At 41.0% G+C, this 19,635-nt stretch overlaps 1 protein-coding gene across 1 annotated transcript in view; it reads right to left on the bottom strand.

The window, feature by feature from the left end:
- Positions 1–16,457, bottom strand: part of zc3h12b.S (zinc finger CCCH-type containing 12B S homeolog) — a 77,086-nt gene extending 60,629 nt beyond the window's left edge. Inside the window, exon 1 of the mRNA XM_018232954.2 lies at positions 16,233–16,457. The gene's annotated coding sequence lies outside the window, so the exon portion shown is untranslated. The remainder of the gene's footprint in view (positions 1–16,232) is intronic.
- Between the last annotated feature and the right edge of the window lie 3,178 nt (positions 16,458–19,635).

The raw sequence follows: 19,635 nt of genomic DNA, 5'->3' as shown, positions 1-19,635 counted from the left end.
GTAAACATATGAAATAGTTTGCGAGCAATGGTTTTGGATGAGGAATTCCGTAAAGGAATAGCCTCAGGGTACCGGGTAGCATAATCAAGTATAACCAAAATGTATTGGTGTCCTCGAGCGGACTTCACCAAAGGACCTACCAGGTCCATAGCAATTCGCTCAAATGGTACTTCAATAATGGGGAGTGGTACTAAAGGACTTCGTCAACTGGCATGTGGGGCAGGAGGCGCAATATCTTTTTACCTCTGCCTTCAACCCAGGCCAGAAGAACCGATCAGCTATTGTTTTCTCAGCCCCCAAATGCCCCCCTAGTACATCATTATGGGCTAAGTCCAGTACCATCCTTCTGAATGGCTGGGGAACTAGTAACTGAGTGACACGGTACAGGAGGTCACCATTAACTGCAAAATGTGGAAATTGCTTATCAAGATCAGGCTCTCACGGGACCCCATTTACCACCACTACTTGTTCTCTGGCATGTACCAAAGTAGGATCTCGCATCTGGGCAGTACTAAATGCTCCCCTAGAAACATCTAGGTCTGGAAGTACAGGATGGGAGGATGTTTCCTCATCGTCCTCCCCAAGCATGACCTGTAATGGGAAAAATTCCCCCCCCCTCAGAGGTTACCTTAGTCTCCAGACTTGAGTCCTCAGACCCAACCTTTCCCTCAGGAACACTTTTTTCAATTTCATGATTTACAACATTTTGTTCTGGCAGTTCCACACAATCCCCTTCTTTTAAGGGTTCTGTGGAAGTGTCGTTTTCGCTCATAACCTGTATTGGTTCAGATACTTTAGTTTGTACATTACCCCACAGTTCCCAGAACAATGGAAAGTCTCGCCCAAGAATTACCTGGTGCAACAATTTTTTTACCACACCAACCTCATGAGTAATGGTGCCACAAGCAGTGGCAATTGTCACTGGCAGTAGTGGATATGTCTGAGTGTCCCCCTGTATGCAAACAACACTGAGAGTTTTTGCTTCCTGACGCATCTTCTTGGACACGTTCCCTTGTACAAGTGTAACCATACTCCCTGAATCAAGCAGGGCTTTACCAGAAACACCGTTCACATACACTTTACATTCAAAACATCCTTCTGGCAAATCAGGACCTGCAATGCAAACTGGCTGAGCATAAAAGGATACTCTCCGTAGGACATCACACTGCATGGGTTCCACCTGTAGGGGACACTGAGCCCGCATGTGGCCCCATGCCTGGCACCGCCAACACTGCACACCCCCAGACTTCTGGGGTGTTGGGGGGGCTGGCTGTACTGCAGGAGGGACAGTGAATAATATCTTGTCGCTGTCCTTTATGCTGGTTCCAGGGTTCCGCGAAGAACTCTTTCCCGCGGAGGTGAACTTTGCAGCCCGGGATGGAGCGGGGTCTAGATGACTTGTCGGGGGTAGTAGCTCCTCCACTGTGGTGTATCTCTCCACCATCTCCACCAGCGGTCCGCTGTTTTAGGGTCTCCATGACTGACCCAGCGCTGTAGTTCAACTGCCAGCGACCTCAGAAACCGGTCTAGCACGAAGCGTTCCACCATCTGTGGACCGGTGAGTATCTCAGGCTGCAGCCACTTTGTTGCCAGCTGTATTAAATCATACATTTGTGACCTCGGTGGAATATTTTTCCGATACTTCCAGCTGTACACCCTCTGTGCCCTGACTGCTGTGGTCACTCCCAGACGGGCAAGGATCTCTGCCTTGAGCCGGTCATAGTGGAGGGTGTCTGCAGGGGTGAGGTCATAGTAAGCTTTCTGCGGATCCCCAGTCAGGAATGGGGCAAGGAGACCAGCCCATTTGTCTCGGGGCCATCCTTCCCACTCTGCAGTCCTTTCAAAGGTCATCAGAAAGGCTTCCACATCATCTGTAGGCATCATCTTTTGCATGAAATGGCTTGCCCTTATTATTGTCTGGCTGTTAGGGTTAACCACTGCTGATTCTCGCCCATGAGCTAGCTGTTGTACTGCCTCAGCCAGTATTTTGGACTGTGCCTCTGTAGAATCCCGCAGGGCAGTGGCTTGAGCTGTAGTAGCTTCCCTGAGTGCAGCCAGTTGCACTCCTGTGGCTTTCTGCTGAGCTGCTATGCTTTGCTGCAACTGCACTGTTGCCATGGCCACTTGCCGTAGCAACTCCTCCATGATAAACAGGAGCCTGGCCCTTTAAATGTCAGGTTTTTTTTTTATAAATTCTTTATTTTGGTTTTATATGCAACACCAGACATATATGAAAAAAAGATCACCATGGCAAAGAAATACAGCAGATGTCACAAATCGGCAATCCACATACAGCAATGTACAGGCCCAATACATTATTCTTGGAGCCTTGTCAGCTGGTGTCAAATGCAAGTAGACAGCATTAATATGAAAACAAAAACAAAAAAAATAGAAAATACAAAAAAAAATAGAAAATAGAGAAAAAAACCAATTAAGCAAATTAGTTAGCTAATTAACTAAGAAGGGCAGACAAGTCTTGATTTTACCAATATTGTGAGAAGGAGAGGAGTGAGCGAGTTCCGCTGAATGATATAAACAGCAGTAGAGACGAGAATGAATGAGAGCAGAAATGAGTAGATGTATGAATGCGTGAATGCCAGAGTGAATGCCAGGGGTCTCATTGCCACATCCGTGGTAACTATAGCCAAATCAGGATATTAGAGCAGCATATTCTGGAGATTCGACATATTGCACCCAATAAAACCATTTAAGAGTTAGATTCTGCCGCTGCTTCGGTTGACTGCTATCCGACTTGTGACGTTCAAACTGGTAAATCTCATTCACCTTGAGTGCCCAGTCTTTGAGAGTAGGAATTGACGTTGACTTCCAATGGAAAGGTATTAGCATTTTAGCCACAGTTACTAGAGTTGAGAGAAGTGCATTTTTATATCGTTTGTCAGACATCTCGTTGTGATGTAGCAGGAAAAATTGCGCCGAATCCGGTATATCCAAATCAGTAAATCGAGGCATTATCCGTTTAATCTGGCCCCAAAACGGTTGTATTTTAGGGCAACGCCATAAAATATGTGTAAGAGTTCCACAAGGCTGGCCACATCGCCAGCAGACGTCCGGGACAGTTGGAAATATTTTGGAAAGCATACTAGGTACCCTATACCAATGAGATAGTATTTTGAAATTATTTTCTAGCATTCTGGCACACCTAGAGGATTTGTACGACTTTATGACGACTTTATCAGCTCCCGTTCCTCATCAGTAAAAGTACACTGTAATTCTTTCTCCCATTTCTGTTTGTAATTGTGCATTGGCAAAGGAGCGTTGCTTAATAATATTTTGTAGATTTTGGCAATTTCGTGAGGGGCACGGTCTGGGGTAGTGAACAATTGTTCAAATAAGGTATCGTCTGGTCCGGTGTCGTCAATGATTCTTTTTTCATGCAAAAAATGTTGTATTTGGCAGAAACGCAAATTGTCAAGCGCTGTTATAACGTCAGGTGATACTATATCCGCCATAGGTTTAATTGATCTTCCATTAACCAAAGCGTGTTCGAGCGAGTCCAGTTCCTAAAGTGGATGGGTGTCAAACCTGGGGCGAAGTCCTTATTATGTAATAGTGGGGTGAGTCTAGAGTGAACATTTAAGAGTTGCTTTTTGTATTTAAGTGCATCCCACGTGGTAATGATCTCACGCACAATCGGTTCCGACTCACGTGACAAAGGACGACAGCGTTTGGGCAACCATATATAAGTATCTAACGGCATCACAAAACCATCTTGAACAATTTCAGTCCACAATTTAACATTCTGAGATTTCTGTAAGTCCAGCATTCTTTGTAGGACTGTGGCCTTATGGTAGGCCCAGAAATCAGGTACTCCTAGGCCTCCTGTTTCTTTTGGCTGAGTGATGTAAGCAAATTTCTGTCTAGCTCTTTGGTGTTTCCAGATATATTGAGAAATAATAGAGTGTAGTTCGATAAAAAACGATTTAGGAATCCGGAACGGAATTGTTTGAAATAAATAAAGGAAGCGGGGGAGAACATTCATTTTTACAATGCCAATACGTCCAAACCACGAAAACCCCGGTTTATCCCAGTCTTGCAAATCGGATTTCACTTTTTGAAGAAGTGGAAGGATATTCAGGGATACCCCCTCTGCCATATTCGCCGATATCTTAAGTCCAAGATAGATAAAGGAGCTAGGTTCAATTGCAAATGTACACGATTGTCGAACATGTTGCACTTCCGACTGTGGTAGCGATACGTTAAAGAAGCTAGATTTCTGATAGTTGATTTTTAAATTGCTTAAAGTCCCGTATTTATCAAATTCCTGTATTATTGCTGGAAGAGTAGTTCTTGGGTTCGTAACAAAGAATAGCATGTCATCGGCGTATGCTGCCGTTTTATGGAAACGACCGTGGATTCCTACTCCCATTATGCTTTGATTTTGTCTAATCTGCTGTAAGAATGGCTCCAACGTAAGGACAAATAACAAGGGGGACAGTGGACACCCCTGTCGCGTACCATTGTTAATCCCAAAAGAATCCGACAGTGAGCCATTGACGCGGATACGTGCCTGAGGATGCGTATATAGACTCTGTTCAGATCGTAGAAAAGTAGGGCCAATTCCCATCCATTGCAAGCATTTGAAGATGGTTTCCCATTTCACCCTATCAAACGCTTTCTCCGCGTCAGTGGACAGTAAAGCCAGGGGGATGTTGTGCTTCTTACAGAAATGCATAATACTATAGACCCTGAGTGTATTATCTCGTGCCTCCCTCCGAGGAACGAAACCCACTTGTTCCGAGTTGATAAGTTGTGGTAGAAATTTTTTTAACCTCTCTGCCAATACTTTCGCATACAGTTTGGTGTCTACATTGAGAAGAGATATTGGTCTGTAACTTCTAACATCTAGAGGATCTTTCCCAGATTTATGTATCAAAGTGATATTGGCTTGTGTAGCATCTAAAGGCAATTCGCCAGTGTCTGCAGCAAATTTTTGAAAATGTGGCAAGAGAATCTTGGAAAAATGCTTATAGTATAGGCTAGTAAAACCATCCGGTCCCGGTGCTTTATGAATCGGAGTGTGCTTGAGGGCAGATTGTAATTCCTCTAAAGAAATTGGGGAATCTAATGTTGTAAAGTCATCTGGGGTGAGTTGAGGCTTGGAGATCTCTCGTAAATATGCATCCAGTCCATTCGCGATCTTTGGGTCCGTGATACGATCCGTGCCTTGGTCGAGATTATAAAGGGAGTTATAGAACTCACGAAAGACCCGCATAATCTTATTTGTGTCGTGCATGGTGTTCCCAGAGGAGTCCCTGATGGACATAATGTGGTTCCGCCTTTGTTTGCTTTTCAAGGCCGATGCTAGTAGACGTCCGCACTTATTACCGTGTTCAAAATAGAGCTGCTTCTGGTAAAAGATAGCTTTGTTGGTATAATTACTTAATAAAGTTTTGATCTCTTTCCGAAGTCCCGTAATTTGATCCAGTAAACCTTCTGAAGGTTGACTTTTGTGCTGACCTTCCATAGTAATCAGTGTCTGTATTAACTGGTTATACTTCTGTTGTTTTTCACGTTTTTTAAATGTGCCCAACTTGATCAGCTCCCCCCTGATGACACACTTGTGCGCCTCCCATACCATTTGGGGGTTAGAGGTTGGGATAGCATTCTCTTTAAAGTAGTGTTCCAGTACCTCCGAAATGCGTCGGGTAACGGATACGTCCTCAAGTAGGTATTCATTCAACTTCCATTGCCATGCGTGGCCAGATGAACCATGGTGGAAAAAATATAGAAAAACTGGAGCGTGGTCAAGAAAAGCCGAGGAGCATTTAGGCAAATTATGATGCGGTGTAAGGAAGTAATCAATGCGAGAATATTGTTGGTGTGGGTTGGAAAAAAATGAATAGTCACGTATATCAGGATTAAGTAATCTCCATGTGTCTACCAAGTTATAGCCGTGTAAGAGCTGTCTCAGGCGAGCTAGAGCATGAGAAGTCACACTAGATTGTTTTGAAGAGCAGTCCAATAAAGGTTCAATTGCAAAATTAAGATCCCCGCCGATGATCAGGGTGCCTTCTGCAAAGTGATCTAATTGTTGGAGTAGGGATTTAAGGCATCGCTGCTGTCCTGTATTGGGGAGGTATATTGAAGCGAAAGTGTACATCGTATTCCCCATGAGACCTTTAATCGCATTCATGTGTCCCAATTTATCTGTGATCTGGTCTAGGTGAAGCCACTGGACGTGATCTGACAAAAGGATGGCAGTGCCTCTAGCCTTAGATTGTTGAGGTGTGCTAATGTAAACACTCCGATATCCCTTTATGTAAATTTTAGATGTCGCCAGACGTTTGAGATGCGTTTCCTGCAATAGTGCTATGTGAACCTTATTCCTTTTAAGCTCTAACTTTAGACTATTACGTTTTTGAATAGTGTTGAGACCCCTGACATTCAGTGACATAAGGCATAGTTTATCATTCATTATTGAAAACAATGCAAATTAAGCTAATACAATTACCAAAAAGACCCTCACTTCTCATGAAAACCAGTCGTATCTGCAAATAAGCTGCCCAGTTTGAAAAAACAAAATCACACAAATAAGGTAAACATAACTGTCGAGAAACATTGGCACTCCCCATAGAAGACTCAAAAGTCCAAAGCTGGATATCAGCAACAATAGGGGAAGTAAATTACCTAAACTCTGTGAACTCCCTAGACCAAAAAAAGGTGGGAGTTATATGACTACAGAGATATAAGTTGGGGGGGGGAGAAAGCTACAGGTGTCAAGGAGCTGTTGTATCCACAGCTACCAGTCTCCGTTCTGTAGTATGGGACAAGACTACAACGGACGACCTGGATAAACCTGAAGTAGTAGGGAAAAAGTGGGGAGAAGAAGGAGAGGAAGAAAAAAAAAAAAGGGGGGGGGGAAGGGCGGGCAAGTGGAAGGGAAAGGAAAGGGTGAAGCATGGAAGAAAAGGTCTAAAGTAAGGCAGGAGCAGGAAAGAAAGAAAAATAGAAAGTAAAGAAAGGAAAATAGGGAGGATGGTTTCCTAAGGGAATATTAACCCTATTAATATTCATAGGGGCAAAACTAAAGGGGACATATTGTAAATACGATACCCTGCGATCTCTAGAAGTCCCGTGTAAAGACCCAAAGAGGCCTCAGTCCATTAGGTAGATAATGTCCAGCTTATCCTCATGGAGGTATTGCCGCAATTCCATGCAGTCATCGGAGTTGGGTCACCGTCAATCAGGGGATGGTTTGTTCGGGCCTCTCCGACGCTTTGCAGGTGTAGACCATTCTCTGGCATCCAGTTCTGGTAAATCGTCTCCACCGTATACCAACGATCTCCATTCTGCCAAATCCGGCGAGGCGATCCCCAAGTGGTTGCAAAACTGGGGAAGATCATCTGGTTCCTTTAGGCTAACGAATCTGCCGTTGAAGTTGACCGTGAGTGCAAACGGGTACCCCCATCTGTATTTGAGGTTAGTCGCCGTAAGTAGCGTCGTCAGGGGGCGTAGCGTGCGTCTTTGTTGCAAAGTGAGCCACGCCAGGTCTTGGTATATGTCAATTTTATGCCCTTCAAAGGAAATTTGGACCGAGGCTCTGGTCTTCTTCAGGATTTCTTCCTTAAGTTTATGACTGTGCAGGCAACAAATGACATCTCTAGGTTGTTCCCCGCGCTGCAGAGTGTTAAGTGCCCTGTGTGCGCGATCAAACTCAATCACCGTCTCCGGTGGCTTATCCAGTATGGGGTTAAAAATGTCACATAAGGCCCGTTCTAGATCGGGCGGTTTTGTGGACTCCGGAATACCCCGGATGCGTAAATTGTTCCTGCGACCCCTGTTATCTAAATCTTCTAGATGGCGTCTCAGGAAATAAATACTTTTATGATGAGCGTTTACTCGATCAGTAGTACTCACAATCGCTTGAGTATTGGCGTGGATCTGTAAATCGACCTCCTCCATTTTGGCCCCAAGATCTTTTAGTGCGTCTTTAATCCCTGCCAGCTCGGCTCTTTGTGAGGCTTTAATCGCTTTAGCCATATCCGCTAAGTCTGTCTTAGTCGGGAGCGCAGCCAGCAAGTCGTGCAGATCTCTGCGATGTGGGCGTACTGTGGAACTGCTCGTCGAGTCCGTCGGACTAGGGCTGCGGCATGGAGCGTCCGCCATCTTGGATCGATGCACAACAGGCCCAGGCGCCTCGTTTTTATCAAAAAAAGATGAGACCGACGGAGTTCTTGCCTTAACAGGGGTCGCCTTAGGAGTCAAGTAGGTTTTCTTCTTACCATCCTTGCCCATAGTAGACGATATCCAGGTCTATCTGTTGCAAATAAGCTAATTATGTGCTGTACGGAGACCGGAGCTGTTGACTCGTGCGACTGTTCAGCACGGCATCCGGTCACGCCCCCCTAAATGTCAGTTTTTAAACGGCAATTTTCCTTTTTGGCCTTTTCTGTAGTGCAAATGCCCGCATCCGAGCACCAGTTGTAAAGTTCAGGGGGAGTGGGATCGCCCATGCACTACGGCCACAACTCAGTAGTAGAATAAATGTCCTTTTATTCCATATGCAAACAAACAAGCTGTATCTTCAGCAGGCAACTTAAACAAGCTGTATCCTTAGCAGGTAAAGTAAGTCAACTTAAACATAGTCTTCAGCATAAAGTAACAATCACTTTCATGCACAGCAGAATTGAAAGAAACAGTTCATATTCCCATTCAGGGATCAGGCTCACCTAGCCTTGCAAAGCTTTTTTCCCAGTCAGGAGAGAAGTTTTCAAACACACTTCTCTTGCAGACCTCACGTGTGTCTACCAACCCCCCTCCTGAACTCTCAGGGCTCTCTTAACTCATGCACTGCTGCAGTAATTAGCCCTGCTGTGCACCCTCCAGGTACCCGAATAAAGGGGAAATATACCTGCTGTCCAGGACCCACCCCTGGAGTCCTGTACAATATATGAATATATATATATTCATACCTCCCAACATTTTGGAAGTAAAAAGAGGGACAAAAAAATCTTTTCACACCTAGCGCAGCAATTTGTTGACCACACCCCTTTCTGTGGCCACACACCCTAATTACCATGTTTGTTTTACAAAATTTGGCAGGTTATGAAAGTTTGAAAATATTTCTCCTTATCTAAACTGTGTTTTTGTGTCTCAAAATTGTTACAAAGTATCTTATTTGCACCTGTTAGCTGTTCTGGGCCAATTAAATGAGAAACTTTGTTTCTTTTTCTGGCTGTTCAGTGCAGAGAAAAGAGGGACTTTCCAGTACAAATGAGGGACTGCGGGTTGAGCTGTCAAAAGAGGGACTGTCCCTCTGAAAAAGGGACAGTTGGGAGGTATGATATATATATATATATACATACAATCTCTTAGCTCCTTCCAGAGTGCTACATGCAAGGCAGCTTCTACCTTGAGTGCTATAGCTTTCATTGCCCTCTCCAAAGCTAAAGTTTTAAGAGCAGAGCGATGGGGGGAGGGGGTATGGGATCTATTATTCAAAACCCCCATTTATTCAGAAAGATAACAAATAGCAGTGCCAGCTTCCATAGTGTTCTATCTAAACAAGCATTTCTTTATTTTGACTGATTTGCACTTTCTATGTAATAATTACACAGCATCTTGCACTTGATGGTAACAGAGCTGTATGAATGGTGGCAAAAGAATCCTATTGTTATTTGTTTAAGCATGGTGCTCCACATCTGTAATATTCTGACTTCAAGCCCACTAGGAGTTATCTAGGGGAGTCACTACAAAATGTGTGCCCCCACCAAAACTTTGTGTGACACTTGTATTGGGAACCTGATCCTTGCCTCTACCCAGTATTGATATTAACAAATATAATCAACCAGGCCCAGTATAGAGGGTCCTATTTTTTGCTGCTTTGCAGGGGGGTTTACACGTTGGACCCAACAACTGTGGAATGGAATCAGTCCCATGCCCCTGCTACTGCCACACAAATAGCCAGATTACCAGATGATCAATTACTTGCCCAGTTTGGATGCTGGGAAGTGCAATTTTTCTGCTTGTCTGGTTTGGGTAGGTATGAATACCTGACAGTCACACTATTTGTGAGACACTTGTAGCAATAGTAAATGATACAAATCAAGAGAGGGTAAGACATGGCAACATTGAAATTACATCTACAACTTTTTATTATTATTATAATAATAATAATAGATATAAATAACCTTTAAAATATATGCTTATAAGTGGTGTTTAGTGATGTCATCATTTATAACAAAAGTGACATCATTGAGCACTAATTATATAACTCACTGTGAACTGTTACCTTGATATACTCGTTAATGAATTCTAAAACACTTATATTTTATATAGGGTTAGATTATTCCCTATATTTATCTCATTCGGGCAGAGGGGGGGTATATTATTTCAAACCAAAAAAATATAGAAATGTATACACACAAGTACAGAATGTGATGGTTATGTTTTCAGGTACTGTCATAAGGCAAAGTGAGAGCATGCAGCACAGTAAATTTACCAAATGGTACATTAAGCTGCGCACAAGGTTAGTGATAAAGAAGAATAGCGACGATCATGTCATAACAACCTAATTACAACTGCATAGAACAGAGACAAAGCATAAGCCTCCAGCCGCCTTATGTGACCTTACAGTACTGTCACCGATAACAACATCTCTAATCAGATTAAAGATGCAATCCACAGATTTGCAGTTCTCAATAGGAACAATTAGAAACTGTGGACTGCAAGTTGCTTCTGGGCCCAGACAGCAAACGGCAGTGCAAAACATTATTTAATCAGGAGTCAGCCTAATTGGGATAATTATGTTTTAGATTGTTTCCAACAGTTGGAAGAGGAACACACCACTTGTTTATTAGAATTGTAGGTAATAACATGGGACAACTTTGGATTCTGAAAATTGCCCCATGTTAACCTAAAAGGGGATCTAATTAAATCCTGTTTGAATATGAATGCGCTAGTTCGCTAAGATGCACCTGACAGGAGGGAAAAATTAATGTAAGTATTTACACAGCACTCGAGAGCAAAAAGGGAAAAGTTGGAAACATGTTTACTAAGGAATTACATAATAGATCATATGTATTTGGTACAAATCTAGACTAAACACAGTTTATCATCGGGATGCATTAAAAATCATATATGCCTTAAAAATTATATACCCATAGACACTGATTTCCTAATGGCAAACTAAAGCTTAAAAAAATATGTAGGCTAGAAAAGCTACGTTATGTTTTGGACCTACTTCCTAAACCAGGGGTCCCAAACCTTTTTTTCCTTTGAGCCATATTCAAAAATAAAAAGAGTTGGAGAGCAACACAGGCATGCAAAAAGTTCCTCGGGTGCCAAATAAGGGCTGTGATTGAATTTTGGTGGCCCCTCCGTGGATTGGCAGACTACAGGAGGCTGTATAAAGTAGTACACCTGGTTTTTATGCAACCAAAACTTGCCTCAAAGCCAGGAATTTCAAACTAGGCACCTGCTTTAAGGCCACTGGGAGCAACATGCAATGCGTTGGAGAGCAACATGTTGCTCGTGAGATACTGGTTGGAGATCACTGTTCTAGACCAAGGCAATCATGACCATTAGTGGTAAAGATCTGTGCCTCTGAAATTTCCCATCGGCTACCATTCTTATTTTATGCTGATTCACAGCGCATGCTTTGGGATGCTGTTAGTAGCCTGGGCTAAGGCACAGATTTATAATATAAATCATTTTAATTCCAATTATTGCCACAATACAAGGCTAATTATTAATTCATTTAGATTTACATTACAAGGCAGTTTAGCATAGCTCCCAACATTTGAAAAATGATAAGAGGAACAAAAACATAAGAAGAAATAGTATTTGACCACACCCATTTTATGGTCAAAATCCCTAATTACCATATCCGTTTTACAAAATTTGGCAGGTTATGAAAGTTTAAGCAAATTTCTGGGAGTTTTGGGGCGATATTTTATGTGTCATAACACTTTTGCTAATGAATCTAAAATTGCTGCTGCTCAGTGTTCTGGGCTCTCTTCCAAAAGCCTCTTATTTTAATTAAGCTTCAGTGCAGGAGATCAAAGAGAAACTTGGGACATTTCAGTAAGAAACCCGGGACTGCGGGTTGAGCTGTCAAAATTGGCACTGTCCCGCAGAAAACGTGACGGTTGGGAGGTATGGTTTAGTAACCAGTACATCAATGCAATCAGAACTGAAGCACCAGCTTCTATGACAGATGAACGTCATGTTTTGTTTGATGATTTCCAATAACCCCTAAGTTTAGCTTATCAACTGCTGCCCAGAGCATACTGAGCATGAGCAGTGCCACTGACACTCAAAAGATGGCCTGACAAGATCTATGACAGCAATCTCCTATGGACAAAATTGATGGCCTGTATCATTACTGTTATAATGTTACAAAACCTCTTTACTGGCACAGTTCAGTATAAGTATGGGATCCCTTATCCAGAAAACCAGTCATCCAAAATGCCTTGAATTATGGGAAGAGCATTTCTCATAGAGCCCATTATAAAGCAATGCTTACATTACTTGTACTTGATGATGTACAAGTACTTAGCTTGTACTTGATGGTAACTGAATGCATATTGGTGGCAAAAAACTATTATTTATTTAATGTGTAAGTATTTTTTTTAGAAGATGTATGGCATGGTGACCCAAATTATAGAAGGATCCCTTATCTAGAAAACCCTATGTGGTGTTTATACAAATGGCATATAAATTCCACCAACATGGACAACGTAATGGCGAATCCACAAACGTGGTGCAGGAGAAGTGCACTTTCAGCCTGGTCAGAATTAAGAAACCAGGAATACTGAAACAAGGACAATCTAAATTTACTACACCGCTTGAAGTGAGATGCCAGCGAGGAACATACACATATGAACTGTCTGATGGACGCATATGGAATGCAAGTCGTCTTCCTCCTGTTAGATATGACTTTGGAGAAGCTCCATTTGAAGAAGGACATTTTCCTACTCCTGATGTCAACTGCAATAGGCCTGAAGAAAGTGAACATATAAGGTGTACTGAGAGAATCAGAAAACTACCTGCATGGACCCACGACTATGTGATGTGAATAATGTATATCATTACTTTTATTGTTGTTGTTTATTACATTTGCCCAAATGCTTTCCTACTATAGGGGGAATATGTGGTGTTCAATGGCCTGTAGATGCCACTGTGCCCAGACTTATACTGTGCATACTTCCTGACAGCTTAAAAGGGAAAGTTACTGTAGTATAATGGCTGCATGAGTCTCTGCTAATAAAGCACTGTTATACTCTACTCATCCTTGGTTACCCAAAACATAACACCCTATGACCCAAACATTCTGGATAATAGATCCTATACCTGTATATAAAATACAGTTTTCTAGCCATATTGATTTTTGAGCTTTAGTTCTCCTTTAAAGGAACAGTAACAACAAAAATGTAATGTCCTAAAGTAATGAAAATATAATGTACTGTTATACTGCACTGGTAAAACTTGTGTTTTTGCTTCAAAAGTTTATATAAACAAGTTGCTGTGTAGCCATGGGGGCAGCCATTCAAGCACAGGACACATAGCAGATAAGTACTGAAGAATCTCATTGTATGCTACAGAGCTTATCTGTTATCTGCTGGGCATCCTGTGCCTTTTCTCATTTTTCAGCTTTCCCCATGGCTACACATCAGCTTATTTAAATATAGTTGTGTTTCTGAGGCAAACACATCAGTTTTACCAGGGCAGCACAATCAGTACAGTACCTTATATTTTCATTCATTTAGGACACTTTAATTTTTTGGCGTTACTGTTCCTTCAACCATGGGTACCAAAATGTTGGTGGGCTACTTCCCATATACTTTATCATATGTTGGAGTCTAAGAGTAGTGGTCCAGCTAAATCTGAGAACCAGCGATAATAAACAAGAATTTAAAAAAAATTGTTAACTATACTAAACGCAATATACAATAAAGGTAGCATATGAACAATATAGGGGAGCATGGGCTATAAAATATGGTAAAGCCATTAAGTGTGTGTCCATTGATGACAAGGGCTAGTAAGTTGGTTAATGGTAATATGGAGAAAGCTGAGGTTTAATAAGCATCTTTTGTCCTGACAGCTGATTTAAGAAGGTCAAAATAAATTAGATCTGTGGAAGGTACAGGGTAAATAAGGAAACAGACTATAAACAACCCAGAATACATGGGTTGTGTCGTTCTGGGGAAACCAGATTAATCTTTTAATATAGGGGGACTCTGATGTTTGGCAATGTTCCAAGAGACTAGTGTTGTTGGCCAACAAGCTACAGATCTATTATCTTGACATCTATTTGGTTGGGCTGCCATTATTACGAAATAATGCTTAAAATTACTATTTTAAGCATTATTCCGTAGCCAGCACCCAGAAAAGTACAAAGTACAACTCCCAAATATCTAATAAAATGCATTTAGTTTGCCTAGGTGCAGTAATCCACAGAAAAAAATATTATGTTTGACTATTCTCTGTTTTATATGTTTGTAAAGAGATATAGCAAAGGTTTTATATTACCCTTGAAAGTCTGCATAGCCTTTACAGCTTTTGAGCTATGATAATAAAGTGACAGGCAACTGGAGTGTAACGGCTTCCCAAGGCCCTCTTTCACCCTGTTTCCCACTCATTTGCGTGCCTAATGATGCATAGAGATGCTGTTATGTCAGTTTAGGAATTCTCTGCCCCACCCATCAGAAGCAAAAGTAATACAGAACTGGGACATATGGTTGCCACCTGGTCGGTATTTTACAGACCTGGCTGGTAAAAATTATGGTTGCCCCGAATGATATTAATAGGGAAAAGAAATAATATATAGGAAGGCCGGTATTTTTTTTATAGAAAAGGTGGCAACCCTACTGGGACATAGGACATAGTGCAGAGGTATAGCAGATAATGAAACTGCACTTTTTAGGCTGGTGCAAAAAGAATTAAACTGTTGAGGTGCAAAAGCCAGTTTATAGGGTTTACTTAATTATTATATGATTTCTTAGGGTATGAAGATCCAAATTACAGAAAGATTCATTATCAGGAAAACCTCTGCTAATCACCTGCTTCTGATTTCTATATATGTTTTAATAAATTCAGTATCAAGAGCTTCATATATATATATATATATATATATATAGTCCAAATACTGGTGCACTCAAAACAAACGTTAATGCCTAGGTGCTGGTTATAGCAAAACATGTATAACGAAAAGGAACCGCACTCACAGGGCTTTATGAAGGTGCAAAATCAAAAATTGATGTTTATTTCGACGTTTCGGCTATTCACTTAAGCCGTCATCAGGAAGTCAAGGAAGACTTCCTGATGACGGCTTAAGTGAATAGCCGAAACGTCGAAATAAACATCAATTTTTGATTTTGCACCTTCATAAAGCCCTGTGAGTGCGGTTCCTTTTCGTTATATATATATATATATATATATATATATGTAAACAAACAAGTCCCAAAGGTGCACTCCGTTTCCTGTGTAAATGCCCGGGTGCCAGCAAACGTATAATGATATATCTGCAGGAATAGCGAGACTCACGGGACTCTCCTGAAGCTTAACAAATGTGATACTTTACTCAATGTTTCGATCCCCCACATGGATCTTCGTCACGAGATTACAGAACAAATTCTGATCTAAAGTATCACATTTATTAAGCATCAGAAGAGTCCCGTGAGTGTCGCTATTCCTGCAGATACATATATATATATATATATATATATATATATATATATATGTGTATATATATATATAAAACTTTAAGCGCCAACTGCAGACCCCCAGTTTTTACTAAAACTTCAACAGAGCTCAACAGAGCCCTTAGGCCAACTTGAGTTGTTGGTGAATGTAGGCGGCTGTAGTTTGACAATCTAGAGAACAGCAGGCTGGATATTCATGAGCTAAACCTCTGTATAGATAATTATCTACATTATGAGAAACTAGGAGAATAAAGTGAAATAGCACTTCAGATGATGGCAGGCAGTAAGTGAGGGTGTGTAGCATACAGTACATTTTGAAGGCAGCAGATGTGCCAGTGCATACACTTGTTTCTAGGAAAATCCTGCAGCCTTTTATTAAATGGTATATTGCCTGGCCTTTAATACAGCCAGCAATGTTCATGATTAGGATAAAGCAATCACGCTGAAGCCTTCCTGTCATTATGTCTACAAAAGGCTAAACATTTATATTTTTTGCAGTAGAAAAAAAAAGATATATTATCCCTGGTAAGAAAATCAGAGGCTTACAGTAAAGTTGAGAGGCCATACCTGTTCTCTTTAATGCTCTCCAGTTTGCACATGATCTCCTGCTCATCTCCCATTCTCCTCACCCAGCAATTATCCGTCCTGGGGAATGAAATAAAATTCCAGCAAAACAATGCAACGGGCACAGTGTTACAACTGCTCTGATCTGGGGGCAGCAGCACCACATAGGGCTTCTGGGAAGTGTAGTCTTCTGTAACACATCTCCTCCACTGTAATGATTATAAGACTACAATCCCCAGAAAGCATCAGATTCTAGCCTTATCTTCACTTCCTGTGCCCTCCATAGCTTCTGCCAAGCCTAGAGAATGCCTAGCATAGTGGTGTGTTAACCTGCTGCTGGAGACCTCCGTCCCTTCTTTATGTGATAAATGATGGCAAATTAAATAATTGTAGTGGTTTCCTTTTTGAGCCCATGGGACCTTGCAAGGGTTAAAATAGGACGAATAGCAATTGTTGAAGAGGCCACGTAAGGGCCTTTTGTTTAGCAAACCAACAAATACAGCAAAGTAGGTTGGGGGGGAGGATGCGGAGAGGACAGTACAAAAGAGCTCAGATAGAGTGGAACATTGGGAGGGGACACAGGGACCTTATGCTGTAGTAAGGTGAAACATAAGATGATAATGTTTTCATTTTTGAAGGTGAAAGGAAAATAATCACAGCCGGAGAGACACACCTTGCAGAAAAAGGAATAAAGTGTGGCCTTTGCTATTTATTGATTTAGAAGATGTGATGAAGAAGCAATCAGTGGGAATGGGAAAAAAATTAAACATTTCATTTCCTATTAGCATTAATTAGCAAAAATTTGTGGTAATACAGTGTAACCCTATTAAATAAATACATCACCTTGCTCAGTATCATCTGGATTATGCAGTTAAAGAGTTTAAAAGAGAGATGATTTCTTATATTTAGTTTCACAGATGGCTTTAAAAATAAAAGGTTATATCAAATTTATGTAAGTAAGTAACTTAAAGCCCCTCAATGATACAGAACTGAAGAACAAACTGCATTTATGGATGAGACTCAGGTCTATGGCAGCTAGTGTGGGGAAAGGTACAAAGTGTAAAAAAGCATAGTCCTTTGAGTCTTGAACTTTGTACTCGTTATACTCTGACCAACACTTCAGAAATGAAGGATATGTTGTTTTTTGCCATAAGTGCCACTGGGCATGCTTGCTTTACTTGTGTTAAGGTCTGATAGGTACCAAGCGTAACTCTTGCCCCTAATAGAGTTTTCTGGCAGATATGAACAATGCTTTTATCATTGCCTTGAGACATGTTTTTAATATGGATGTATGATTCTGCCCAGCACTGTTTGCATGTATTCCAGCCTATTGGTACTTTGACCTGTCCCCAAACCACAACATGGGCAGTTACAACTTCACTGTTCTTGAAAGTTCAGGGATTGACACAAGAATGTAGCATAGGACTGGGGGGTTAGGTCTAGGCACCTAAATCAATAAATTGCATACAGTGCTTCAGTAAGTTTGCATACATCAGTATATGACCATATAGCACATAGTGCATCTTCCATTAATTTAATTAAAGGGCATGTAAAGGCAACAAATAAAATCCCATTTTTACTTCCTTTAATGAAAAAGAAACCTATCTCCAATATTCTTTAATTAAAAAATGTGTACCGTTTTTATAAGAAACCTGACTGTATGCAGTGAAATTCTCCCTTCATTTACTGCTGTGGATAGGAATTGTCAGACGATCCCTAACTGCTCTGCATGGAAACAATCATACTTATGAACTGTAGGGGGAATTCCCACCTTACTTCCCAACTCAAGCAGCTTTGTTTCCCTGTAGAGCAGTCAGCGACTGTGTAGAGATTTGTATTGGATTTTATTTTTGCCTTGCATCCCCTTTACTGTTTCCAACTCCAGCTGCAGGGACAAAGATCATGGAGCCAAATTAAACAGATAAACTTCTATTTAGAGGATTATTTTTTCTGCAGCCACTGGTTCTGCAGATTTGGAGAAAGTTTGTATTAAACAATACAAAAACTATAAAATCCACATTAGATTACATGACAACACAGTACCCAGTACAGTCTACCTATTCTGATTATAAATCAGTCTTGCTATATCGGCTTCTGGCAGATATTATTTGACTTGTGCTGTTTTGATCATTTATGACGATCCCTAAGCAGCCCAGACCACACTGAGCATGTGCACAGTCTTGGTCTTTGTTTAACAAAGACAGTGTTTTACAAGATAGTGACTCCCTCTGGCCAACTTTGAAAGCACAAATCATTTGTTTGATTAGGCTTGTGGTGCAGTGAGTTCATGTTTATGTTTAGTATACAAAATACAGCATTTCTAGCCTTATTGTATTTTAGACTTTACTTCCCCTTTAAAGACACTTCCAAATATTTATGGTGGTACTTAGATGTGAATGAGGAAAGACTTTGATTATTATAAAGTTAAGATCAATTAAAAGACAAGACAAGTAGTCCCTTCTCAGCCATGATAAGAAGTATGTCTTACCAATGAGGCATTAACATGTTCCCTGTCCCCCTTCTATACACAGCTTACACTTCTAAAACGGCAATGGCTGTGGGTTGCAGTTAGGATCAAACGAAAAATTGCAAAGGCACAAACAGCAATCTATAGTAAACTTTTTTAAAGAGATAAAAAGGAATCTTAATTCACAATGTACTAATACCTTTGTCTTACATTCACTGCAATACATCGGCCATCATTGACCCTTCAATGCTTTAAGTTATTTATCAAAGCCCTTAACCATACCAAACAGAAGATGACAAGAAAAACCATTAACCTCACAGTTGCCAAATAATCCACAATACTTTATTTATTAAATCTGTAATTATAGGAAATATTTGGTATAACAATGTTCATTAAAACTTTCCAGGTCTCTGTCTGTCAACTACCCGATTGTTAAAGTATTTGGTAATCTTATAATTTATTATAATGCAGTAATCTAAGGATGATGGACCCCTGGAAAAAAAAGTACTAGTGTCATTCAGGTCACTCGTGCAAATGTTCTGATTTTGTACTGGTTGCTGTGACCCTTTGGACTGCTCTGCATAAGCTACCAACTTTTTACAAGATATTGTGACATAGGTCAATATAAATAAAAAAAAATTATTACTCGGCTCAATGAATTATAGGATCAGCCCGAGAGTTCTTTCACAGCTAGATCTGATTTTATTGCCCTAAAACAAAATTCTCTAATAATTGAACAAGGGTAGGATGCACACAATAAACTTTACCAGAAAGATTGGGCACAGAGGGCAAACTCTTCTTCCTATATAGCTGTAAGAAATCCCTCCTCCCAATTGCAATCATTCCTACCATGAACGAGCAGGGGGGAAGTGGGAACATGAGCGAGCAGGGAGTGAAAGGAGTTCTGAGTAGGTGTGCTCTGGACCTCTTCGAAGATAT

Source organism: Xenopus laevis, chromosome 8S, assembly GCF_017654675.1.
Source record: "Xenopus laevis strain J_2021 chromosome 8S, Xenopus_laevis_v10.1, whole genome shotgun sequence".
Classification (NCBI taxonomy): domain Eukaryota; kingdom Metazoa; phylum Chordata; class Amphibia; order Anura; family Pipidae; genus Xenopus; species Xenopus laevis.
Note: the sequence above shows the minus strand (reverse complement) of the source record. Positions and strands in the feature narration are given on the sequence as shown.